This window comes from Parasteatoda tepidariorum, chromosome 11, assembly GCF_982258835.1.
Source record: "Parasteatoda tepidariorum strain Cologne lab strain chromosome 11, Ptep-v5.0, whole genome shotgun sequence".
NCBI lineage: Eukaryota > Metazoa > Arthropoda > Arachnida > Araneae > Theridiidae > Parasteatoda > Parasteatoda tepidariorum.
The window spans coordinates 97,504,274-97,531,220 of record NC_141765.1 but is presented as its reverse complement, the minus strand read 5'-3'; the positions used below and the strand labels follow the sequence as shown (position 1 = coordinate 97,531,220).

At 32.6% G+C, this 26,947-nt stretch overlaps 1 long non-coding RNA gene across 1 annotated transcript in view; it reads right to left on the bottom strand.

Annotated features, from left to right (window-relative positions):
- Positions 1-26,208, bottom strand: part of LOC147801954 (uncharacterized) — a 93,323-nt gene extending 67,115 nt beyond the window's left edge. Inside the window, exons 1-2 of the long non-coding RNA XR_015430186.1 lie at positions 24,635-26,208; positions 12,626-12,677 (exon numbers count right to left, since the gene is read on the bottom strand). This is a non-coding gene — a long non-coding RNA (uncharacterized LOC147801954). The remainder of the gene's footprint in view (positions 1-12,625; positions 12,678-24,634) is intronic.
- Positions 26,209-26,947: the final 739 nt, after the last annotated feature.

Here is a 26,947-nt window from a genome sequence, read left to right as displayed (position 1 = left end):
CAACATCGAACCTGGGATATCAACACTTCGTATCGATGATAACGATAACAGGTAACACCTGGTATCGATGTAATAACACTTCGTCAGCAAATAACAGCAATTTGAAAGATTTTCTCGTGAGAGATCACGCAATCGATCTCGAACAAGATATAATAATTTTCTTAGAGATAGATCCAGCTATAGGGGAAAAGAAAAAACGTCTAAATTCAGTTTTTATCATTCGAAATTTTGTCAAAAAGCTAGGTTAAAAGCTAGGTTTCTCGTGTTCTTACAACAATAGCCAGAAGAACTAAAAACGGTTGTCGCTGGGACGGCGACAAGTGATCTAAATGCCGAATGATGTTCGTGTCGTTTATTTGTATTTGATAAAAAGACGAATTAAAATTTTTTAGTGGATTCAGGTTTGGACGTGAGTAACTTGCCCGCCTCGAAAATGATTAGAAATTTGTAACCATTAGAATTTTTTAAAGCTAATAATTCAAAAATGTTGACCTACGGAAGTAAGTTATTGAACATCATTAATCGTTCTTCGTAATTCAGAATTACGAAAGGACTGCAAATAAAAAAAATTTAATTACTCCGTTGCCTATTCCAATTATTTTCAGAGCACTTAGGGCTGTTGATTGACCAAAAATGGCGTAAATTAATTGTCCATTTTCTTTATTTGGCATAACTACCGAAATGGATACTTTTTAAATAAAATAAATTTCAAGTGACGCATATTTTTTATTTTATAACCGGCGTTGAACAGCCGACCCCAATTTTTTTTTGGCTTACGACTACTCATGTCCTTGTCATTTTGAACCCAATCCAGAAGACAAGGGAACTACTGGATGAAGTATTAGGAGAAATTTTGCCTTCGTGGCAGACTTATTTTAACGGAACTACCTCGTATTTGCGTTACAAGGAGAAGAAAACCACGAAAACCTGCCCTGGTAAGATGGATGGCAAGGGAACTCTATAATCCGTCTACCACTGAGGATATTTTACGTCAGCACTATGGTCGATCGCGCCGCGTGCAAAATTCGAATCAACCAGTTGTTGCGGGGATCTAACCTGGGTCACCTCGTTGAAAGGCGAGTGCTCTATTCCCTAAGCCACCATGTCTCAGGAGACACATATTAAATTTTCTGGGAATAAGTAAATTAACCTCAAAAATTAAGCAGGCGTATACTGCACGTTACATCAATGCAACTGGTCCGCCTACACAGAGTAAACCTAGTCCAAAAATATAGGATGTTGTAAAACAAGAATTTCAGTTTATGCTAGAGCAGGGTATTCGCCAGCCCTCGGTGTCTCTATGGTCGTCTCTACTACTTAAAGCTTAGGAAATATTCAACCAGTTCGGGACTAGAGGAAATTAAACACAGCAACAACAAGACGGTACTCGATTCCCCAACAATAAGACTTCACCCACGCGTTTCATAACAAATATTTTTTTAAAGATTGTTTTCATATTCCAGTACACTCCAGACGACAAACAAAAAGTTGAGAACCCTTTTTGGCTTTTCGAATTTTGGTCTGTGCCGCAAACTTTTCAGAGGTTCATTAATAAGTGCAAAATTTATTAGATCTGCGTTTTTGGAGATTTGCCTTATCGCTACGTTAACCTCGGTGAAATCTTTATTTTTTTAGTGAATCAGAGGAACAGCCAGGGTACGTAGCCAAATCTCTCAACAAAAAATAAGCACCTTTTAAGTACTTATCAAGCACTCAAAAAATATTTTTAAGCACTCTATACTTTAAGAAAATGCAAAATAATTTTCAAAGACTTTACATGATGAAGATAAAATAACTAGTTTCTGACTCTTTTCTTGATTATATTAGATACCATAAACAGATAAATAGATTTCGGTTCGATATCAGAAGGTGGAAAATGATGTCTGAAATGGGGAATATTTTGCAAAATGTTGCAGATTTGCACATAAGAGTGCAATAATCTTACCGAACCCAGCTCAGTAGACGCACATGCGGATTCGCAAGTATTACATCAAACATGTAAAATGATTGGCGCTTTCATACGCTATGGACCGACGGTACATCACAAGAGATTGTGGCTGAATGATTTGTGAGAATGTTGAATAGAACAATGTGAAAAACATGGCTTTGCATAATACGCTGCGAAATCGACATGGTAAAGAAAAAATCTCATTTTCGAAAGGAAAAATGAAGCACTTTTTAAAAATATCCAATGAAAAAAGCACCTTTAAGGGCTTTTAAAAAACGAAAATAAGTACCTTTAACCACTTTTTAAAAACGCTACGCACCTTGACAGCACAAAACGCATGTTCGAGCCGTATTTCAAAAATTAAACGAATATGCTTTAACGGTAAGCGTATCAAAATGTCCGTTTGGAGTGTCAGAAATTTCGCTTTTTGGAGAATTAATAACTAAAGATAGCAACAAACCACAACCCGATAAAATATACACTATTTTAAGTTACCCGCAGACAAAAGCAATTAAGAATTGCGAAGATTTCTCTGATTTCTTAATTTTTTGTGTTCTACCTGAACTTATTTAGATGATTTTTTGGAAGGCTCAAAGAGCGGAATGATAATCGTGTGATTAACTGGTCAGAACAGGCCATGAGCGAATTTCAAAATTGCAAAACCCTTTCAGCAAACGCTTCGCAGCTTGCGCATCCTAACCTCGATGCAAATTTAGAATTGCCGCGCGTATGCCTCGGATTTTGTAACGGAAAAATCTTTATTTCAAACAGAAAATGTACTTCTTCAACTGTTAGCATTTTTTGTACTAACTATACGAAATTGAAAAACGCTATAGCGCTTATCATAGGGAGTTGTAATCAAGCAATTCAGTTAAGTGCTCGAAATTTTGTTTTGTTCACAGAAAACAAACCACTCACCTATGCATTTAAGCAAAAGTGAGATAAATGTTCACCCTCGTCAATTAGATTTTTTTATCTCGGTTTACAACTGATATAGGATACCCAAATGGTTCCGATAATATAACAGCAGATGCGTTATCAAAAATAGCTTCTATAAACAATACCAAATCCTATAGATTATAGCAAAATCGCAGAAGCTCAGGAAAATGATAAAGAATTTAATCGTTTAATCAATATTTCCCAAGATTTAGATTTTAAAAACGTAAATATGGCTGATACAAACACTTTTTTTTATACTGCGACATTTCTACTAAAAATGTTAGACCTTTTATTCCAAGACAATTGCGTACACAAATATTTGATAGCATTCATTACTTATCACACTCCAGTACGAAAGCAATTAATAAACTGATTGTTAATGGATTTATTTAGCCTAACTTATGTAGAGATTGCAATATGCGGTCTAGTTACTGCATGCCATGTCAAAAATCATAAGGCATACTAAATCCCCTATTTTTTTTCTTTTCCAATAAAGTCCAACCGCTTTGACCTTATTCATCTTGATATCGTTGGCCCATTGCCACCATCCAAAGGATTTTCATACTGCTTAACGATGATCGACAGACTTACTAGATGGGTGGTAGTTGTTCCGATTACAGAAGAGACGGTAGCTGAGGCTTTATTTAAAAGCTGTATTGCTCGCTTTGGTAGGTAGGTACTTTATTTACCTCTTACTAGAGCTACACAATGAGCTATTGGCGACGGTCTGGAAAACTTCTCTGAGGGTGATCCGAAGACATTCCATCACAAATTGGATGGCTCTCCTGCTTGGCAGCCCGACGACCTGCTCTCGAACTAGAGCACTTAACGATAGAACAGTTTAACGAGGACCGATATCGCACAGTCTCGGTCCCTACGCAGGCTGGTCAAACGGGTCACCCACCCGCTTACTGAACGCAGCGAGTGATGCTTGAGTTCGGTGTTCTACTGGGAAACGTATCTTTATGATCAGTCCACTGCGGGACTGCCCGGTTTATGTCACCTTCAGTGATAACGATCGACCAGGGTCACCAGTTCGAGAGTAGACTCTTCAAAACTCTAGCACATCTCGTGGGCATCATCTGGGATCCTCACCTTACCATCCTCAAAGTAATGGAATGATAGAACAATGGCACCGACCCTTGAGAGCTGCCCTCAACGCCTACAATGCAGACTGTGGGGAGAGTAGAAATCGACAATGCCAACCTATATTTATCAAAAGGTACCTCAAGATTGGATCGAGTTAGCAGGTCTTATATACTAATGAATTGATGTTTGATAATCGCAATGATAGTTAAGCCATACTACTCCGCCACCAGACTTTAATCAGGGATACAATTCGATGAATGGATACACCTAGGACAGTGTTAAGTTTCCCGGATTTTGAGCATTTGTGGTGAGAGTTGTATTCAGTTCATGGTAGTGTATGTGGTCTCTCCTGTGTTGCTATTAACAGTCTAGAGCAGGGGTTTCCAACTTGCATGAGACCGGGGGCCACAATTAAAAACAAAAATCAAATGGTGGGCAGCAACTTTATCAAACACTCTTTTACGTTTGAAGGAACATTAAATGTTACTGTCAGATTTTTACCAAGTTGCACAAAACAAAAGTATTGAATTACAAATTAAAATAAGAAGTAGATTTTTAAAAATATTTAATTGTTATTAATAATATTTTTAAAAATATTAAATAAATCATAAAAATTCGGGCTACACTAACTTTAATGTGCACCTATGTATTAAACAATTTATGTGCAACAGATATCTAATTGCTAAGATATAAAACTTTAAAAAGGTTAGTATTAAAACTTACATAGTAGCACACAAAATGTTCAATGAGAAAATTGAGGTTTGTCTGCTGCAACCACCAGAGAATAGATATTTACATTTAAAATTTACAAATGTGTGTGTAAATATTTTCGTCCTAAATCAGTGGTTTCAAAAAGTTAAATCGGAGAATTTCTTCACGAAAATTTCTGATACACGCATGCTAAATTATATTCACAAAATACGAAAAAATAAATAAATAAGTAAATAAAAAAGAGCAACATACACAATTATTTTTGTATTTGAATAAATATTTTCTTGGATGCAAAACCTGAGAAATAAATTTTTTTTGCTCCATTGGTATGTTAAATTTCACAGAAACAAAGAAATTAGGTTCTTATTAACGAGAAAAGTATTTTAAACCCATATAGATTTCTTACGAAAATTGTCCGTAAAAAATGACAACTAATATATTTTAGTTTGAGGGCCACAAAAAAAGGCTTTGTGGGCCTGATGCGGCCCCCGGGCCGCCAGTTGGAAACCCCTGGTCTAGAGTGCGCATGATCACGTTGTGTGTAAATGAAACTGAGAAGCTGAAAAGTTTTGGAAAAGGAATGGTCTACGAGGAGAAAATTTGAGCTTCCCCTTAGGAAAATTTGCCATAGGGAAGCCTATGGTAATCTATGGCAATCTATGGCTACCATAGAAATTTGTATGGCAAGATGCCATACGCCTATGGTTACCATAGAGATTTGTATGGCAAAACCCCAAAAGCCTATGGCTACCATAAAGATTTGTATGGCAGTATACCATGGACCAATGGTAACCATAAGGATTATTTGTATGGCACGTCACCATTGGCCTATGGCAACCACAGAAATTCGTATGGCAGTATACCATAGGCCAATGGTAGCCTTTAAGATTTGTATGGCAGTATACCATAGAGAAAAGCTGATCTAGATCTCCACCAACGAAACAACAACATCTATGGAGTCTTCAAAAACATCTTCTAAAAGAAATAAATATCCATTATTTCACCCCGAAGTTAATTAAATTCAACATGTAATCCCGCAACGCATTCCTGGTGAGTCTTTTCCGGCTTCCGGGTGGCCAATTTTGCTATTTTTGAGTGTTTGAAATCCGATGTTCCATTCTTTTAGGCTTAGAGTATCAGACCGCCATGTTAACGTGTCATCCACTTCAAGTGGAATCTTTCGCTAACTTTGGCGACTTATTTTAATATTTTTTCAATCTCATTCTTGGTCAAAAACATTTTATTGCAAACGTCTATGCGTTTGCAATAAATGCGTTTGCAATTCTGCTGATGCGTTTGCAATTCTTCTGAATTTATTAAGTTTTTAATTTCCGGCAGTCTGGTACTTTTATTATCTGTATCTTTTTAAAATATGTCGCGATTGGGTATAGGTTTTCGCTATGTTAAATTTTGCCATTTGCAATTCTGCTGATGCGTTTGCAATTCTTCTGAATTTATTAAGTTTTTAATTTCCGGCAGTCAGGTACTTTTATTATCTGTATCTTTTTAAAATATGTCGCGATTGGGTATAGGTTTTCGCTATGTTAAATTTTGCCATTTGTTGACTTTGTACACTTTAATTAATATCTTGCTGTTTATATTTTTATCTAAATTTTTTATATTTCTTTCCCCCAACTGTTTCTGATTAAACGACGTCTTTCTTTTTATTTTATCACCCTCCCTCTGATTTTATATAAATTTTTAAAGTCACATCACTTTTCCATTATTAATGGTGTTCTATTCCCCATAGCAATTTATAAACTATCTTCATGATGAAAAACGCGGTTAAGTGCTTATGATCAAGCCAGATCATCATTTCTTTAATAATTAAAATTTTTTAATTCTTTTAACTTGTTCGGTGATAATTTCATTTTATTGCTGTCATATATCAATATCAAAGTCAGTGTTTACATTCTTATTAGTTTTTGATTTTAATTCCACTTAGGTTCTTGCAATGCTTTTTTACATTATCTTACATACGTTAGGGCTTTATATTTTTATTTTGGGTTCAATTTTTGCTTGCCATTAAATTGTTTTTATCATGTATCTGTGTTTTACTATCTTACAACTAATATTTCTTAACTATCCACATACATTTGTGCAATGTTCTGTTACATATTTATACATAGCTTAGGGTCATCACTTAACTAGATTTGCTGGATTACTGGTTGAAAATTATTTTGCTACAATATTATCAACGGGACAGTCCCAGGCCATATCATCTGCTGCTGTTACCAAAAATGCTTTTAACAATTTAATCTTTCCTTAAGTTTACAACTTTTTCGTCATAGCGATGTCCTATACTCAATTAATTTTTATTTACTATCCCTGACCAAGTGTCAATTTGTCAATAGCAATTATTAATTTTACCAATTTTAATCATGTCTTAAACATGTTTTGTATTTATCAATGTTTCTATATTGCGTTCTCTTTTCTAACTGTGCTTAACACAACTCAACATAAATTTTCTGAGTTTTATATCCCTCACTAGAAGGGGATCAACTAATTTAGCCTGTTTTCTATTCTTAGCCTTTCATAGTCTAATACCATCTTTTTTATAGATAAAATTTTGTTCACATGCCACCACTGGTAGCACCGTTACATATTCGGCTTTTGTCCCGTTTGGTCTATTTTAAACTAATTTCGCTTCGACCACCGGCCCCACTCTTTATCTTTTGAGTTTTCATAGTATTTTATTGTTTTAGTAGTCTGTTTAATTTTTAGCTTAGTATCACATATCAAAATTTAAAAAAACTTCATACTCGCTCCGACCATCGGACCATTATTTAAATTTGCTTTCTTTTAGGTTCCTATAATATCTGACGCTTATCTAACTAATTATGATACCAATCAACCAAATTAACGTTTTTTATACTCGCTCCGACCTCCAGACTCAATTTCTATTTTCTTGTTTTTTACAGTTTTAACAAATATTGGTTGCCTGTACTCAATATATTTTGTTCCTAATCAACATAACCAATGCTTTCCCCACTCGCTCCGACGGCCGGACCCATTTTCTAACGGTTAGTACTAACCATTTAAAATTTATTTGAATTAGAACAGCATTCAGAAAGGATGCTGCATGTGAAACAGGAGAAGTTTATCAAAGAAATGTTTTTAAAAAAAAGCTTTCTGGATATATATTTATTCTACAATTATTAAGTTTTGCATTTTTAATATCCATTGCGAAAGATTCTTGTAAGTAACTATTTTTTGATGTATGATAAAATATCAACGAGAAATGTTGCCATAGCTGTATGGCAAAGGTGTACCATAGCCTATGGAAAAATATTTCGTCATAAGCTGTAGCACATCTTAGTTTTATGGCAGAAATTTGCCATATAAAAAATTTGCCATAGGATATTCCTATGGGGTTTTGCCTATGGTAAAATTTTGCCACACACTTTTGCCATATACGTATGGCAAAATTTTGCCATACATGTATGGCAAAAGTGTATGGCAAAATTTTGCCATAGGCAAAACCCCATAGGAAAATGCTATGGCATTTCTTATGGCAAACCTATGTCAAATTTTCCTAAGGGCAAAGTGTCATATTTTTTTAAAAAAAACTAAAAGCTATTTTGGCTCTAATTTTTATTCTGGTGGAAGTTATTTTTTTTAAAGCAATTTTATACAACGGGCTAACATTTTAGGGCATAACTCAAACTTGTGGTGCAGTGAACAAAAATTCTGTAAGATTTTTTTAGGCATACAATTTTTCGGCGCATGGGCCAAATTAAAATTTTGGAGAAACGGTTTGATGGGTTAACGATATCTTATACTAAGCTTAACATTTTGAGGAGTAATTCATTCGTGATTTCTGGGTCAGAAATGAGCTAAAACTAATTTTGGATATAAAACTTTTTAGCGGTCAGGCAAACGGTATTTTTTAATGGGATAACGTGCTTTTACGATTTACTATAAAATGGACTGACCTTTAGCGGCAAAATCGAAACTTGTGGTTCCTAGGTCAAAAATTAGCTTAGCCCCTTCCCTCTCTTTCCCGTCAAAATCAAGGGATCAGCTTTCGTCTCCCACTTCTCGTGCCCGTGATACTTACGGGTTATACTATACTTATTTATTTTTTGTAGCTTTTCAGTCAGAAGGGATCAAAAAAAAGATAAGCAAAAATAAATAAAGTTTTTAGTATTTTTTGCATCGCCAGTAAAAAAACATAAAATTCTGTTGTTGTTGTTTCTAATGCTACTGGCTAATACCAACAGGCCGGCGCGGTAAAACTAAGCGAATTTTAGGCAGAGGTGCGTTTCTTGTGCTTCAGTGACGCCATTTATGGCCAAAGATACGAATTCAATCACACACACACATCACACCCCAATTACAGAGTGGACGCATTTATTCATCCACAGGTCGTAGATTTGACCTGAACCAGAGAACGATCAATCTCGAATTCAGCACTTCCAGAGGTATGATTTGTTTTGGGAACATAGAAGACTTTGTGACCCGACAGATATACCATGCATTAGTCACCATTTTCTACACGGGGAGTCTTCTGCTTGCGGTGCTCGAACTCATGACCACTTGGACATTTGCCCAACGTCCTAACAACCAGGATATCCTGACCCTCCTTAAAATTCTAAATGTTAAATATTTTCAATTCCTAATTACCATTTAGAATCAAACTTTCACGTGAAAGAATTTCAAAAAAGTTCTTATGTATGTATACGTATTAACCAGTTTACTTACAGCGCAAAATGACAAAACAAAATTTTAATTTTTGAATAAAAAATATTAATTCTCAAACCAAATTTTCTTCTGTGTTTGCAATATATCACAAATGTAACACAGTTTTGTCAAAAACAGGAATAGATAGAATTAAATAGGATTAGATAGATAAAATTAAATGGGCATTAAATAATGAAATATATTTATTGCTGAAGAAGTATATTTAATGCTAATTAAACATCAAATTATTTTATACACTGCATTGAGTACTTTATCAAAATTATGTATGATGTGAATAATGAAAATTTATAATCTAAAAGTTACATTATCTAACTTCAAGCTCAGAAGAAAATATTGTTTCTTAATGTATTTACTTATTCCTTTGATGTACTCGCCACTCTCACCAGTTTTAACCAGTTTCTCACTAATATTTTCATTCCCGCAAGCTTGGCGAGAAAAAGTTTCATTTTATTTTATTACCATCGTTGAACAGCTGACCCAATTTTGGGTTTACGACAACTAATGTTCAACTCCGTAGCCCTGTAATTTCGAACCTACTCCAGACGACAAAGGAGCTCCTGGATCAAGTAGTGGGAGAAATTTGCACTTTTCGACGGAACTAATCCACATTTACGTTTCATGGAGAGGAAGACCACGAGAACCTTCTACTGTTAGTCTGACGACAAGGGGACTCTAACTCATGATCGATCAGCCCCGTGGTCGGTGCAAGCCGGATGCAGAGTTCGTATTACCCAGCCCTGGCTGTGATTCTAACGCGGTTCACCTCATTGGAAGGCGAACACTTTCCTCTGAACCATCGCGGCGCATGAGTAAAGGTTTTGAAGAAAAGGTAACCCTGTGATAAACATCCTCAGTCTAAGGCTGATTACAGAAAAGACGGTAACTGAGGCTTTCTTTAAAACCTGTATTGCTCGCTTTGGTAGGTAGGTACTTTATTTACCTCTCACTAGAGCTTCACAACGAGCTATTGGCGACGGTCTGGAAAACTTCTCTGAGGGTGATCCGAAGACATTCCATCACAAATTTGGTGGCTCTCCTGCTTTGGCAGCCCGACGACCTGCTCTCGAACTAGAGCACTTAAGGGTAGAACAGTTTAACGAGGACCGATACCGCACACCCTCGGTTCCTACGCAGGCAGGTCAAATGGGTCACCCACCCGCTTACTGAACGCAGTGAGTGATGCTTGAGTTCGGTGTTGTACTGGTATCTTTACGATCTGCGGGACTGCCCGGTTTAGGTGACCTTCAGTGATAACGATCGACCAGGGTCACCAGTTCGAGAGTAGACTCTTCAAAACTCTAGTATATCTCGTGGACATGAAAAGAGTTGTTCCATCCTCAAAGTAATGGAATGATCAAACAATGGCACCAACCCTCGACAGCTGCTCTCAAGGCCTACAATAAAGACTGTGGGGAGAGTAGAAATCGACAATGCCAACCCATATTTATCAAAAGGTATCTCAAGATTGGATCTATTGAATTGATGTTTGATAATCGTAATAATAGTTAAGCCATTCTACGCCGCCACCAGACTTTTATCAGGGATACAATTCGATGAATGGATACTACTAGGACAGTGTTAAGTTTCCCGGATTTTGAGCATTTGTGGTGAGAGTTGTATTCAGTTCATGGTAGTGTATGTGGTCTCTCCTGTGTTGCTATTAACAGTCTAGAGCAGGGATTTCCAACTTACATGAAAACCGGGGGCCACAATTAAAAGCAAAAATCAATTGGCGGGCCGCAACATAATTTTATGCAGGACTCTTTTATGTTTGAAGGAAGATTAAATATTACTGTCAGATTTTTACCAAGTTGTACAAAACAAAAGTATTGAATTACAAATTAAAATGAGAAGTAGATTTTTAATAATATTTAATTGTTATTAATAATATTTTTAAAAATAATAAATAAATCATAAAAATTCGGACTACACTAACTTTAATGTGCACCTATGTATTATACAATTTATGTGCAACAGATATCTAATTGTTAAGATATAAAACTTTAAAAAGGTTAGTATTAAAACTTATATAGTAGCACACAAAATATTCAATGAGAAAATTGAGGTTTGTCTGCTGCAACCAGCAGAGAATAGATATTTACATTTAAAATTTACAAATGTGTGTGTAAATATTTTCGTCCTAAATGAGTGGTTTCAAAAAGTTAAATCGGAGAATTTCTTCAAGAAAATTTCTGATACACGCATGCTAAATTATATTCACAAAATACAAAAAAAAAAAAAGAAATTAAATAAAAAAGAGCAACATACACAATTATTGAATAAATATTTATATTGCATTTGAATAAATATTTTCTTGGTTGCAAAACCTGAGAAATAAATTTTTTTTGCTCCGTTGGTATGTTAAATTTCACAGAAACGAAGAAATAAGTTTTTTATTAACAAGAAAAGTATTTTAAACCCACATAGATTTTTTACGAAAATTGTCCGTAAAAAATGACAACTAATATATTTTAGTTCAAGGGCCACGAAAAAAGGCCCCACAGGCCGGATGCGGCCCAGTTGGAAACCCCTGGTCTAGAGTGTGTAGGATCACGTTGTGTGTGTAAATGAAACTGAGAAGCAACAGCGCGAGGAGGACGATGACTCAGTCATAAATAGAAAGTCAACTTTTTAATGCGTACCATACATAAAGGTATGCTTCTTCATAGCACGTCAGCAGGTCACAAATATGGGAAATGCAGAAATCGACAATGTCAGCTTTCATCTATCAAAAGTACCTCAAGATTCAATCGAGTTAATATGTCTTACAGTGAATTGATGCTTAATAAACGTAGTTATAGTTATGCCACAAGACCATTGGTCAGCCTTCTTACCGGCTATTCTCTTGGGCTTTCGAGCTGTATATATGGAAGATTTACCTCCTTTTCAAATCAGACGATATGATCGTTCAAAAAAAGTACGTTTTTGTGTCTGATCTCGTAACTTAAAATGGATGAATTATTGTTTGAACAAATTAATTAGCATGTTTGAAATGACCCCCTTGAATCATTCATATTGAGACCAAGAGAGTGAAGATCCAATCATCAGATCAAAAATTATTCAGAGTGGTCCATTTATTATTTTTTTGTACACTGTAAATCCGAATTCTTGTTAATAGCTGCAGTAGTTGCCCATTTGTGTTGTAGTTTAAAAAAAAATATTGAAAAATTTTAATTTTTGGTCAAAACACGTCAAGGTATCAAAATAAATAAAACATGAAAATTATATTCTTACCTATATTTTGTTGCTCTACGTTATTCAGCTCAATCGACATCATAACTCTTTCCTATAACAAAAATAGGTGCTATAGTAGAACCATACTTCAAAAAAAGCAGTCTATATCGCACACTAAAAAATGCATGGTGTGTCACAATTCCATTTATAATTTAAAAGTTGCATTCTTATGTGCTTTTATAATCTTAAACAAAAAAATATTTAGTTTCTTAATTTATTCCTTTGCAGTGCTCGCCACTCTCATCAGTATTTTTACTCCCGCCAGCTTGGCGAGTAAAGGTTTTTTTTTAATTAATTTTATTTTATAACCATCGTTGAACAGCCCACCCAATTTTATGGGTTTACGACAACTAATGTTCAACTCCGTAGCCTTGTCATTTTGAACCAAATTCAGAAGACAAGGAAACTCCTGGATCAAGTATAGGAAGAAATTTGCTTTCGCGGAGGACTTTCTGATGGAACTAATCCGCATTTACGTTACATGGAGAAGGAAACCACGAGAACCTCCCACGGTTAGTCTGACGGCAAGGGGACTCTAACCCGATCTGTCAGCACTGTGGTCGGTACAATACAAACCGGATAAGTAATTCGTATCGACTGGGATTCGAACCCGGTTCGCCGAATTGGAAGGCGAACGCTCTATTCCCTGAATCATCGCGGCGACTCAGGGAATAACTTTTGAGGGAAAGGCAACTCTGTGTTAAACATCCTCCGTCAGGTGAAGAACTAGCACTTATAGTTTGACTATAGAAAGAACTCCCCTCGGCACGAAGTTTACAGCAGTCTGCTACTTTGGTAACAAGAAATAGTGCACCTGGAATAAAGGAGCTCCTTTTCTCCCTGGTTCTCTTTCTCTCTCATTGACCCGAGTCACCCAACACCCATACTTGAAATAGTTAAACGTTCGTTCCAACATTTGATTTCTAAGGAACTATGGTAGAAACTATGATGAACAAACCATCAAAACAAGTTGCTATTCTTGTGTTGGACCATCATAGATCGATCAGAATTTCTACAATGGGGTTATTGTTACTTATGTTGGTTACCAACAAAAAATATAATGGAATTATTGATGGTTATTGATGATGGAATTATCGTTGGTTACCATCATGATTATGTTGGTCCATCAAGGGAAAAGTATCAAAAATTTTGACTTGGGTAATCTTTTTGGTTTTGTTTGGTTAGAGTAGGCCATGGCTCGCCAAACTTTTTTGATCATGGAATTTGCATTTATATGCATTTATTTGCATTTATATAATTTTCCGAAATCTCCATCGACCCCCATAAAAGTGATTTTCTGTTAATTAAAATAAAACTCTATTAGATACGGTGTTTGTACATTTATTTTATTATTTTAAACATTTATTAAAGTAATAGTACATTGTGTAACAATAGTTTTATGAGAAAATAAGTAAAGTTACTACAGATTTATTGCTTCTGAATCAATGAGATGGGTGTGCCTAGTGTTTTTTTGCAAAGTTCGCTATAGTGGGTTCAAAATTGGTCAATTTTAATCTTAAATTCCCTCAAAACTCCACATATATTTCTGTACTTAGTTAAGATTGAATTTGCGTAACTGAAACCGGCTTCAACCTTATAGGAACTTGTAAATTCTAGCATAAATGGCTGAGCTATTTCGTAAAGTTTTACATATTTTTGCATTATATTTATATTTGTCCAAAACTTGCTTATTGTTAAACTTTTAAAAAGCGTCTTTGCTTCAAGATCCGATAATAATTCAGCAAGCTCATCTTGCAGGTTGATATCCACGTTTTCAATTTGAGCAGAAAATGGCACAATAATCCAATCAGGGATGTCAATGTTTTCCAAATCAACAAAGCGCAGTTTAAAATCGTCGCTCAAGTTTTGAAGATTACCTGTTTATGTATAAAAGTTTTAATAATGACACTGCAAATATTCAACACAGTTTGCAAAGATAACTGAAACTGTGTATGATATTTGCGTTTGTAACGTCAATGTTCGTCACACGTGACATTTGGACAAGAGCACATTGACTTATAAACTAGTGCAGAGCTCGTATAATATAATAGTGCAGAGCTCGTGCCACTGGTACGTAAATACTTGTTTCACCCGAATAAATATACGTTTATTAATTTATGTTTTATAAAGAAACTGATATTAAGTCAATTATAAAAAAATTCGCAAATTTTATATACTGATTTAGGTATGTGTGATTCGCGTATTAAAAACTGTTTTTTCTTTGACCCCAATCGACCCTTCCGATTCGGATCGACCCCCATTCGACCCACTGGTTCAGATCAACCCCCGCTTTTGTTACAAAGATCCCTGGGGGTCTATATAGACTACTTTGTGAACTCTGGAGTAGGCTAATATTTTCTCGTGGTGAACTAACACTAGGAGGTAAGATTTAGTTTTGTGGTAGCCAATTTCACAATTAAACCCTAATTTTCTTAAGACGAATCTTGTTTCGGATCAAGGGCTAACGAAAACTTTTGGATGATTAACCATTTTCAATAAAGAGCTTAAACTAGGAGGAAAAATCCCCTTGTATCCCTAGCCATCAGGCTAACCGTGGGTGGTTTTCCTCTATGTAACGCAAATGCGGGTTAGTTCCATTTAAAAGCCCTCCACGGAGGCAAAATTTCTCCCAATACTTGACCCAGGAGTTCTCTTGTCTTCTGGATTGGGTTCAAAATTACAAGGCTAAGGAGTTGAACATTGGTAGTCGTGATGGATAGCCCAACAAATTGGCTCGGCTGTTCAACGCCGGTTATAAAATAAAATTAAAAAAATTAGTTTACCTAGCAAAGAAGTGTTTTCGATAAAAAAAAAAACAAATAGCAGGTTTTCTATTTTTTTAAAAAAATACTTTTTAGCGGGATGGGTAATGAAAAGCTTTTGTGAGCAAGCATAGGCTTCCTATATCCTCATATAAAGCTAACTCGGTATTGTAAAATCTAAAATATATTTTGCTCTAAAAATCTTCAATTTTTAATAAGTAAACAAAAAAATTTTAATAAGAAATTTAAGAGGCAAATTTTTTTTCTTCTTGCTACTGAATTTAGTTGAACTCTTATAATTAAAATATAATTAAGTTTTGAAATCATTTACAATCAGCGAAAAAAATTGCGTTTCATAGAAGCTTTTTTTTCTAACACAATTTTTTTTTTAAAAAATTGTACCAATAATTTTCCGTGTACAAATTTTAACGTTAAAAAACTTTGTAGACTAACTGCCACTACAATTTTTCAATACCTATTCTCAAGTATATAAAACATGTTAACTCGATTCTATCCTGAGGTTCGTTTCGATAGATAACTCTGAAACTTTCGTTAACATACTCCTCGCATTGGACGCCTTCGGACATGAACTGAACACGCCTATCTTGATAGTCGCATTCACTTTGATTTGAACACGTCTAGTTTGATGGATGGAACACAGTGAACAGTTGACTTTCTATTTGTGATTGCAACGTTATCCTTCTCGCGCTTTTGCTGCTTGGTGTAGATTGCGCACAACGGGGAGCTGCAAACACTGATAATAGCAGCAGATGAGTGATCACGCACACAACTGTGATCTTAACACAGCTCTTTAAATCACAGATCAAAATCTGGCGATCTTAATACAGCACTCCCGGCCTCTCTTAAAAACAGCAATAAATCGTACACTGATATCTATTCATAGAATTCCATCCCAAATAAAATTCTGGCGGGAGAGTAATGTAGCGTAGCTACCACTACATTTATTCAATACCAATTAACTAGTATATAGCAGTGTTTCTCAACCTTTTTATCATCACGGTCCTGTCAACGTTTGATAATTTTACTACGGCCCACGGAAGAAGGGAGCAGCTAATCCAGATATGTCAAATTAGAATGTTTAATTAGTTTTAGTTCATAAAACAGATAGCTCTCAGCATTATAATCTTCGGAAACTTTTTTTTCCTCTCAAAAAGATAAATGATAAAAACAAAATTGTTTCATTATCAGCATTTATATAAAATAAATGAAGCAGTCTTACGCACCGTAATGTATTAATGAATATAGGTATTTATGATTAGAACTGCAGTATTACATTCTGAAAATAAAAGTTTAAATTATTTTCATAAGATCAGATAAAAGAATCTTAACTTTCTATTTTATTTCATTTATCTCTAATCTTGTCAAACGTATTAACTCATTCCTGCCCTAGCGTCTTCTTAAAAGACAGTAAAAAAGTGAAAAAAAAATCATTATTCGAATTTATATTTCTAATCATGAAAGTTGTAGCATTTGTTTTCACGTAAATCTGAAAGATACAAATAAATTTATTACCACTTTTTTAAATTCGGTATTTTCCATACGTTAGTTTCTTTTTGTGGGCAAACTCAAAAAAGGAAAGGCAAAGTTAAAAGGAAAATGGGACAAAGTTAGAAGGAAACCATTCAGGCATGCTTAGTTTTTATACAGCTTTTATATTGCACAAAAAATTGCAATTGTGATTTCAGAAGTCAAAATATTAAATTTAGAAGTTGTGACAATGTTATTTATAAGAATCTCTTCGTTTAGAGCCTGTCCAACATTGAGCCTTAACACCTTTCGAGTTTACGAACGCTTTATTTCTTTTAGTGTGCCCTTTTCTTAAGTCAGATAAGCACTTTTCAGATTTAAAAAATAATCTGAATGCTTTTAAAACCAACCTGTTTTCGAAATAGTCCATTTGATATATTTTAAGAGCTTGAAAAAGAGTGTGTTTTCAAAGTTTTCATTTATAATTAAATAATAATTTTAGTTCATATTTTCATTCTTATTTTCCCCTTCATATTTTATCGCTTAGCTTGAAAAAAATTTATAAATAAATAAATATGAGTCTCATTTGATTTGTCAGAATGAAGGTAAAACCTTTCCTGTTTCTCACCGAGAAGACTGTGTACATACCTTCGTATATAGTAAAACAGAAAAGTACATACCTTTATTATCTGGTAAATATACCTTTATTATACGGTATATACCTTTATATATGGATAAATACTATTAATATTGAATTTATACTAAGAGGATGTTTTCTTCAGTAAGCATGAAATTTAGCTTTTTAAAAAAAAGAAAGACAATGACCTAATTTCTATTGAATTAGAACTACACTCGGACTTCTATTTAACGAACTTCCATTACGAATTTCTGTATTTTGCGAATTTTTTCGAGGAACCAAGAACATTTTGGAAATTTCTTCGAAAAATAACTTCCAAACAGCGAAGTGAATTTTCTGTTTAACGAACTTTTCTTCGAGATCCACTTTCCCAATTTACCAAAATATTTCAGAACATTTTAAACTTGTTAACGCATTTTATAGGGGAAATTACCTTGAATTGATTTTTGAATCCGCTTAACTTTTAGAGAAAGCAATGAAATCCTTTTTTGTTTGCATTTCAAACGAAAAACGCAGATAAAATTAACTGATTTTATCAGTAGCCATTAAACTTATATGAACGCATGTGGTAATGTATGTTTAAAATTACTCTTTAATAAATGCAGCTATAGTTTTATACATAAATTTAGCTTTTTTTTTAGTTGAAAATGTATGCAGAATGATAGTATAACACTGGATTATGTTTTGCTATATTCTTGCTTTCCATGCAGATTTATTTTGCGGTTAAGATTTATGAAAAAAACAGTAGATACTAGTTTACCACATAAAAATGTATCAATTGCTTTTTTAATTATGCCTAGTGTTTATGAATTTAAAATGCGTTTTGAGTCGTTTAAGTATTTCAAAAGGTGATTTTTCTATTTAACGAATTTTCCTTATAACGAACTCATTATCGGGATTTAGCGACCTCGTTAAATAGAGGTCCGACTGCATATGTTTTATTCTAGGGAGTTTCTTACTAATTATGAGGAATAATTTTCTGACAGAATATGAGTGATTTTTTATCACTTTGAGTTCGTTAAAAAACAAATATGTTGAAATAGTATTTACAACGATATTATTTTTTCAAAATAATTATAAATTAAATGTGTCTTAAGCGGATATCACACAAGGGAAAAATAAGAGCAACCATAAGCGGAACCTCAACTCTTAAGGCAATTTCGCAGAGTTGTTGATAGGGTTGCTGAATTGCCAAAACATTTGTTGGTAGCGGTTATCATATTTTGTTGCATATCTTAACTTTTAAATTACATTTTATTTTTTTCATGTGATCCTATCATCTCATTCTTTTTCAATTTCTTTTTTTAAAAGGAGGAAAATGAAATCACAGACGCTGTAGAATATTGATTGATATTCGTTTAAATTTGTGCATTTTAAAAGTCTTTATTCAGCTACAAATAAATATTCTGAACACTACACTCCCATATTAGTGGAGCAGCATAGTATAAAAAGGATTATGATTTCTTGCTCATTATATGAAAATGACATTAAGATGTAAATAAATTCCATGTTGCATCTCTAAAGGGATAAGGGGGTAAAAGGAGGATAGAATTTAATACTATCTAGTATTTTTTTTTATGTTGAATCAAGTGACTAATATTCTAGAAGTTATTTATGTTTTATCTATTAACGTAAAGTTTATTTATCCATATTTACGTATCTAGCATTGCTAGCTAGGCAAGTGAGGTATCGTGTACGTTAAATCGAATAAAACCAAGCTGTCTGACTTAATACTTTAGCAATTCAAAAATTTATAAAAGTTTCCAGCGTAGAAAGAACAATTTTTTTACTTTGACTTATACCACTTTATGCAACTGACATTGCTATCTAGACAAGTGAGGCTTTTCTTCCAATTTAAATGTTTATGCTTAATCTCATAAGATAGTCCTTTGAAGCAATTGTTTAGAAGAAATGAGGATTTAATGTATGAAATATGCAATTGTGACTTACCTTTAAGTCACAAAATATTTATAACATCAGAACCATTAGATCTATCAAATCAATTCTAATTTTTTTTTAAATTAGCCTAAAAAATATATAATAAATAATGTCTGACTTGTCTATACAATAATGTCTCGGAATTTTATTGTCATTAACTACAAATATTATCATGAATATCACTTTCATGAAATAACAATTTTTTTTTAAAAATTGCTTTTTAAAAATACAAGATTTTCAATGTCATACTTACAATTTATTATTGTAAAATTTGAAACATTCATTATTTATGTAAGATAATTTAATTAAAATTTACACGATTTATTTTAGGACAAATTTGTTGTATGTTAGTTTACACACTAAATAAATTCAAATTTATTAGTAACTAGAAGGAAAAAAAAACAATATTTTATTAATAGCATACTTTTTATGTACCCTGTTATTTTTGCTATAGGCTCTTTAAACGTGTTTTGCATTTTAAATAATACAAGAATCAGTTTAAAAAATGAAACTTTTAATATCAATACTTAAAACTTCATTCATTTACATTTTTTATTTTATTTTTCAATTTCAATCATGAAAACAATATTACTTCTCTTCCCTTCTACACTAGACAAATCTTATATGGTTTCACAAAATATCGGAAATAAAAGAAAGAAATTACTATCATGATAAAATTTTACCCACATATTATTAGAATGAGAGAGATTATAAATACCATTAATTTGAAATCAGTTAAGCCTTCAGGTATCCGTTAAAAACTAATTTTAAGTTTGATAGATATTTTGATTATAGATATTTATTTAGATAGATATTTTGATTTGAACGAAGGGAGGTATATTTGGTTTTGTAGTTTTTATGTTTGGACTGAAATTTCGTTTAAAAAATAAATTGTGTTTGTAAGTTAAGACTATTGAAAAGAAAAGTACTATATTGAAAAATTAGTAAGGTAAACTTACGTACTAACTGCCATTGTGGAAAAGTAAAGTATCAATAGATAAATGTAAAGTATAAATAAAAAGTAAAGTATCAATAGTTAACTTTGAATAATAAGAAAAAACCATTATTCAAATTTGTTTCATTAGTATGATGTAATAATTATTTATTCGCTTTAAACTAATAACATTAAAACTTATTATTATAATTTGTTCCAATCAAAATTTTCTTTACTTTGGAGAGAAATAATTCCTAAATTAATATAGATGATGAATTTTTCGGGCATTTCACATTAAAATATTCGCCAAGCAACTAGCCAAACTTTGCATTATTATTTTAACATATGAAGCATAAGAGATTGCATTTCTTAATTTTAATTTTTAATCTTTATTTCTGTTGATTAGAGAAACATGTGTTCTATTGCTTGAATTTTTTAAATTTTATTTGTGTATTAATTTTATTTTTCCCTAAGAATTCCTTAATTTTTCAATCGCTTATTTTAAAGCTAGTTAGAAAATTCAGAAAACATGTTTAGTAAACATTTACCTTGTCCCCCACAAAGTTACCCTATTTTACGGTAATTATTGAAAAGTTTTTTTAAAAAAGGTAGTAATATATTATATAAAAATAATTTTTAAAATAAAAGATTCCACACTTCAAACTGCTCTATATTCCACAATCCCTTTCCCTTTTATTTTCTTATCTGTTTCTACATTCATCTCCTCTTTATTTTGGTATATTTTGATTAGCATAATATTTTGTTTAATATTATTCAAAGTTAACATACATTTATCTATAGACACTTTACATTTCTACAATGGTAGCAAGTATGTAAGTTTACCTTACTAATTTTTCAATACAGTTTCATTTAGCATTTCAATAGAACGAAAAATGTTTTATAAATACAAACTTTTGTTGCATTGTTATAACGTATAAAATATAACGAAGATTGTATTTCTTATTTTCAGAATTTTAATATTTGCTTTTAATTTTTGTACCTGTTGAATGTAAAAGCATGTGTTTGATTATTTGAAAAAGCTTAATTTTTTTAATTTGTGAAATAATTATTTATTTTTTCTTACGAATTACTTTAATTTTAGAAAAGCTTATTTTAAAACAAGTTAGAGAACTCAGGAAACATGTGTGGCAAATATTTACCTACTCTCTCACAAAGTTACCCCATTTTTCAGTAATTTTTAAAAATACAAATTCCCAAAACCCCTATCTATTTTTACATTCATAACCCTCTTTTAATTGGTGTATGATGATTTGCTTAATATTTTGTTCATTATTTTTCAAAGTTAACTATTCATATTTTAATTTTTATTTATACTTTACATTTATCTATTGATCCTTTACTTTTCTACAATGTAAAAATGTAAGTTTAAATTACTAATTTTTCAATATAGTTTCATTTTCAATACTCTTCATTTATAAATACCATTTATTTTTTAAAATGAAATAAATTTCTGTCCTATCATAAAAACTATAAAACCAATAATACCTCCCATCTTTCATTAGTGTATAGAATAATCTTAGAACTATCATCAAAATATCGATCAAACTTAAAATGAGTTTCTGAGTGATACCTGAAGGCTTAACTGATTTCAAATTAGTGCTATTTAATCTCACTTATTCTAATAATGTGTTGGTAAAATTTTATCATGATAGTAATTTCTTTTATTTCAGGTATTTTGTGGAACCCTGTAAAGTTTGTCTGGTGTAAAAGGAAAGAGATGTAATATTGTTTTTATAATTGAAGTTAAAAAACAATAATTCAAAATTGAAAATAAATACACTTGATAGTAAATGTTTTATTTTTACACTGATTTTTGTGTTATTTAAAATGTAAAATGCGCTTAAAGCCTATAAGAAAAAAATAGGGTACATAAAAAATTCTCTTAATACAACATATTTTTGTCTAGTTATTAATAAATTTATATAGTATATGTTACAATAAATTTGTCGCAAAATATATCCTGTAATTTTTTATTAAATCATCTCATACCAATAATTAATGTCTTAAATTTTGCAATAATAAGTTGTAAGTATGACATTGAATTCATGAAAACCAATCCTCTTTTATTTAAAAAATGTTTCTTTTTTAAAAATTGGTCTTTTGGAAATGTGATATTTTTGATAATAATCAGAGCTAATGCAATGTAAATTAATTTTATTACAATTACGTAACAATGAAAATTTGAGTCATTTTTGTACAATCAAGTCCAGCATTATATAATATGTATTTTTTAGACAAATTAAAAAACAAAATTAGAATTGATTTGATAGATCTAATAGTTTTAATGCTTTAAATATTTCATGAGTAAAATGTAAGTCAAAAATTTTATATTTCACGCATTAAACCCTCATTTCTTCTAAAAAATTATATCAAAGGACTATTTTACTGGATTAAGAGTAAAAAATTAAATTTGAAGCAATGCCTCACTTGTCTAGATAGCAGTGTTCGTTGCATAAAGTGGTGTAAGTCAAAGTAGAAAAATTGTATTTTCTACACATAAAACCTTAATAAATTTTCAAACTGCTAAACTATTAAATCAATCAGCTTGGTTTCATTCTAATTCGATTTAGCGTAATGATATGCATAGGTAACGATATCTTATTTGCCTAATTAGCTATGTTAGATACGTAAATAGGTATAAATAAAAAAACTGTACTTTTATACATAAAACATAAATAACTTCGATATTATTAGTCTCTTCGTTCAACGTAAAAAAATCATACTAGATAGTATTTCAGTCTATCCTATTTTTATCCCCTTAGCCTTTTAGAAATGCGACATGAAATACATTGTTAATATCAATTCCATATTATGAGCTAGAAATTATAATTCTTTTCATACTATGGGGCTCCACTAACGTGGAAGTGAAATTTTCAAAATCTTTATTTGCAGCTGAATAAAGATTTTTAAAATGCAAAAAATTAAACGGATATCAATTCAGCGTCTTTTCAAGCCTCTTATTCAAGCTCTTAAAATATATTAAATGGATTATTTTAAAAACAGGTTAGTCTTTGAAAGCATTGGGTTTATTTCTTAAATCTTAACAGTGCTTAGCCCTCATACGGAAAGACACATTAAAAAAATAAAGCGTTCGCAAACGCGGAAGATGTTAAGGCTTTATGTTGGGCAGGCTCTCAAACGAAGGGATTTTAATAAATAAAATTGTCACTACTTCTAAATTTAATATTTTTACAACTTAAATCGCAATTACCATCTTTTAATTCATGTAATTTTGAAGCTGTTTACAAACCAAGCATGCCTGAATGTTTTTAATTTTATCTGTTTTTGAGAGATTAATTGGCTGTTGCGAAAGTTTCCATGTTTTCCGAAAGCTATCCAAATTGTTCAGTCGTAGCAAAATACTTATTATAAAAGATGTTTCTTGCTTTTTGAAATTTATCACCAGATGTTCTAGATCACCACAATAGTTGAGGAAGTCTTTTCATATAAAAAGAAATCTGATAAGTACGCCAAGAAATTTATGTAAATTTAGGTAGTTACAAATTTAGAAATACTTCCACGTACTTTGATTAATAAATTACTACACTCATTTTTGACCGACCTTTTGGAACACTGTGTTCCTCATTTTGAGCATTCTGCACGTTAAATCAACGCGTGAAAATTACAGAATTTAAAAAAGTTATAGTAAATTTATTTGTACCGTTCACTTTAACGTTAAAATAAATGTTACAACTTTCATGATTACAAAGCCAAACATAAATATTTACATTATTAATACAGGGTGAATAACCAAATTTTTCCAACAAAAAATAAGCACTTTTAAAGAACTCAAAAGATATTTTTAAGCACCTTATAAAAAATATCTAATTATTAGGATAGGTGCACTAATAATTTTTCTCCTTCATATTGCTGAAAGTTTTTTATATTTATGTCAACAAAATGCAAAATAATTTTGAAAGCTACATGATCACGATAAAATAACTAGTTTCTGACAAGGAATTCTTTCCTTGATTACATTGGCCACCATAAAAACAATTTATGCGCAGTTTTAAATATATTCAATGTTGAGAGGATCATTCTATTTTGTAAATTATAATTATTTTACACAATTATGTAAAAAAATAATTATTCAAAATTAGAAATAATTTAACTATTAAAAAGGTTATCAAGTGTATTTTTTAGATTTAAATAAAAGATATTTCACTGTCTTACCAGCAAATAGGGGAAAAATTAATAATGTAATAATGATAAAAAGAAAGGTCACGTACCTTTTCTTTCCCATCTCTGAAGCGAGTCAGGTCACCCAGTCACTGGTTGAGCTCTAATTCTCCGGACAAATCACCAATGGAATGTCCATCAGCAGTCAGTTGGCTCCCAACCAAGCGGCAGGTCTTTTTGTTCGGCAAAATATAATATCTTGATTGATTGATATGGAACCACAGATATTGGACACTTCTGAATATTTGCCTTCGTAGGTGTGGCACATAACATAGAACTGCTTGACATTTTCTGGCCTCCATTGTTCCGTCTTCAGCTGCAATATTATGAGTTCTGTTATAATCATTTTTGCAAAACACATTAGGTGAGTAATTGGCAGAAAACAGCATCATTTGACACCTTTTAGACACCATGCGGTGATTACGCGAACATTGATTATGATGCCCCTAAGTCGAAATCATGACTTCAGCTTTACCCAAAACGAAAATTCAAAGTTTTTCCAAATCGAAAAATCACTTTTACCCAGTCCAATGAAACACTTTTCCAGGCGTTCAGATCACAAAATGCTCCATCATCGTGGAACCTCTTGGCAAGTTCTCGCCTGTAACAGCCATTCGGAATTCAATCTCTTCACAAATGTTTCATCATTTTTTTCGCCACCTCACCAATCTGCAGGGCAAACTCATAAGTAGGTGATGCAAGTCCGGATCTGTTCTTGCTTAACTAGACAAAAGAGCCGTGATGGTTCAGGGAATAAAGCGTTTGTCTTCCACTGAGGTTAACCGGGCTCGAACCCCGGCGATTGCCGGTCGATACGAATTCCGCATCTGGCTTGCACCGACCACAGTGCTGACGTGAAATATACTCCGTGGTAGATGGATCATGGGTTAGAGTATCCTTGCTGTCAAGCTAACCATGGCGTGGTCTTTCTCTCCATGTAACGCAAATGCGGTTTAGTTCCACCAAAAAGTCCTCCACGAAGGCAAATTTCTCCCAAAACATGATCCAGGAGTTCCCTTGTTTCTAGATTGGGTTCTACGTAGCTGAACATTAGTAGTCTTAAACCCGAAAATTGGGTAGCCTGTTCAGCGACGGTCATAAAATAGAAAATAAAAATAGGCAAAGTGAAAGCTGATTATGTTGTCTGATTATGTCAACATAATCAGTCCGATTATGTTGTCTGGGGGATCAGCTAGCAAGAGTTTTTTTCTTGACTCTTGGAGGGAACATTAAAAGGCCATTGCATATGTTATTCTTAACAGATTTTCGGGCAGATGGAGCGAAAATTTTCACTGAATACAGAGCAGAGTCACCGTTCTTTCGCAAAACTTCATGGGATGAAACTAACAGATGGGTCGTTAGAATCTTTCTCATAATGGATATTTCAGCCTCCGACAAACGAATTTCCTCATTAATCATTCTGTAGGATTTGCATCAACTTTAACATCGTTTTTGTTGGTGTCAGTAGGAGAAAGGTATATCGAAACTAGGTCTCTTCAATGCATGCTTTTTGTGTTTGTAGACCTTTCTGGAGCTGTTGATCGAGATAGTAGAGAGCTACCAGCTTCTTATGGCGTTAAAACAAGCTTAGAAGAAAGTCTAGAATAATCTAAAAGCTGGCGCAAGTCTGTAATTTAGGCTGTCATATCTAAAATCGATAAAAAAAATTTTATAAGAAAAATAAAGTCGTTGCAAAAACTAGTTAAATAAAATAGTTATTAAATTCAAAGAACAACAATATTTACTATATATATTTAACATAAAAAACTTCAACCAATCATTTTTTGTTTTTCTTTTCTGTAAATCTCTTTCTTAATTTTCTAATGAAAACAAAACTCTCTTTCTCAGACTTTAAAACTCTCTTTTAAACCTGTCTTTTAATCTATTTTTAGTTCAAGTATGCATTAATTAACCTTGACATTTTTCCCTTTGATAACTCGTGAGAAAGCTAAATTTCCCTTGACCAATTAGTACAATGATTTCCTTTATTCCCTATAATGAAGCATTTTACTGATTTACTTCGGAAGATTTTCCCTAATTTTTATTGAGGAGCACGACGATTATGTGACTTGAATGCTCGCTCCTTAGGTATGTGTCTCAAATGATATTCAGGTATAGCCTGGTGCCTGAAACCTGCTTAATTCCACCTCTCGGCTATTTGATATTCATAATCAATAACTGATAAGACAAAAATACAGTCTGTAATTAAATTTTGAATACAAATCTCAGTCATTTCTTTTACCCAAATAATCACGGTGATATAAACAAAATGTAAGAAATATTTCTTGCAAAAGTTTTTTTTTCCTTCACACCATTAGTTTACGCTTAAATAGCAGTACACAGGAAAAGGAGAGATCTTTTTC